We start from the raw sequence: 1,718 nt of genomic DNA, 5'->3' as shown, positions 1-1,718 counted from the left end.
ACAACTTTTGTTATGCAGGTCAGGTCTGTAGACTCTTGTTTAACAGTGTAACAATTGGAGATGACCAATTCAAAAGATAAATTCTTAAAAAGGCAACTAAAAGTAATTCATGGTGAAAACTGAGGCCACAGGAAACGCTCACAGAAACACCACTGCGGCCATCTTAGCTGGGTCATTTGTAGCTTTTCATTACAATATTCCATGTGTCCACCATACAATATACCAGGTACTGTATCTCAATATGCCTTCTTTGTTATTCTTTCATTGACAGGGACTTTAGGGTAGAGGTTCACAGGGATCCACCACACCACAGACCTTTCCAATTTGGACGCTTTTATAGGTCCCAGAGATGGATGTCCATGAGGTCTCACCATTTCTGTAGGTGCGGCAGATGCGTGCCGTGTAAGGGATGGCTGCCCCATACTTATATCCCACCATTCTGACAGTGCTTTGGTGCTTTGGTGGGACAGTCTGCTCAATAGAGACAGTGTGGTCGGTTGCCTCCACATAAGTGGTCCCCTTGGTGAACTGATAGGTTGTCGATGCACTTAACTCGATTTCTGTAGAGCCAATTAGGGGGATTCCAGCAGTGATGGTAGCCCGGACTCCCGCTGTGAGGGAAAAGCTGTGGTCCCACTTTTTCTCAACTTGAAATTTCTTCGATAGGGTAACTGTCTGTGTCACTGGCCGGCTGTCACGGTTGGAGATGACAGATGTGCGCATGTTCTCTGGAGGATACTTAATGATATCAACATCATCAGTTTTATACTTGACATCAGTTATGTGCTCGCTTACTACTTCATTGTTATAGGTCAGGACCTTATAAGTCTTGTACCAATACTCATAACCTTCCCAGGGAAGGAAGAAGGCCTTATGTTTAACATGTACCTTCCCAAGACCATACATGTTCTTCGCAACATATACGTCTTTGGGTCCGGTCTTAACTGAATTCTGAGGGACTGAACCGTAGGAGCCATCCTTCCATTCCAGAAACTCAAAGTTGTCTTTGTTCACCAGGATCTCAAATGGGGAGCCTTGATGCTCTTTTTCTCCATAGGGGTAGAGGCAGTAAGGACCCTTGTCAGGGTTGTAGAAGCCAGCGGTACACTTATATTTGGCAACATAGTCGGTGCGTCCAACATATCCGTTGTAGATTGAAACTGCTCCTTTGGGGATAGTGCCGTCAAAAGTCTGCCACTCCAGGTTGGTTTGATCAATCTTGGACGAAGACTGGTTCAGGTTGTTCTGAATCCCTCTGAGAACAACGGCTGTCGTGGCAGTAATAAGTTGATCTGTCGGTTCTATCACAGTAAAATTAGGAACCTTGTCCTCAAGATCTGGGTTCAATGCCAGGACTGTATAAAAGAAAGAAAAAAGGCAATAAGAATAAACCAAATGACATTTCAGTCACCAAAAGATGTACTCCAAATGCTTTTTAGGCTAAATTTGAAATAATTGTTTTATAGGGCAAAACGAAAACTGGAAAAAAAGAGTGAAAAGCAAAACCTTTCCCATGAAATAATTTTTACATCACTTATTACATTTTCTTGCTTCCTTGTGATAAATGAGGACTGTGTTGGAGGTCTGACTGTGTCTGCTAAACCCCTTGAAAAACAGTCATTGTACAACCATAGCTTAATATGGTTGTACAAAGAGGTCTGTTCAGGCTGTTCTCACAAATTTCGTATATGTTCTCCAACGAAAAGCAATGCACCCAA

General features: G+C 42.9%; 1 pseudogene; it reads right to left on the bottom strand.

The window, feature by feature from the left end:
• Positions 1-261: 261 nt before the first annotated feature.
• On the bottom strand, positions 262-1,355 carry LOC126387162 (natterin-3-like; annotated as a pseudogene).
• Positions 1,356-1,718: the final 363 nt, after the last annotated feature.

Source organism: Epinephelus moara, unplaced genomic scaffold, assembly GCF_006386435.1.
Source record: "Epinephelus moara isolate mb unplaced genomic scaffold, YSFRI_EMoa_1.0 scaffold2533, whole genome shotgun sequence".
Taxonomy (NCBI): Eukaryota; Metazoa; Chordata; class Actinopteri; order Perciformes; family Serranidae; genus Epinephelus; species Epinephelus moara.
The sequence above is the reverse complement of the archived record's forward strand: the minus strand, read 5'-3'. Positions and strand labels throughout refer to the sequence as shown.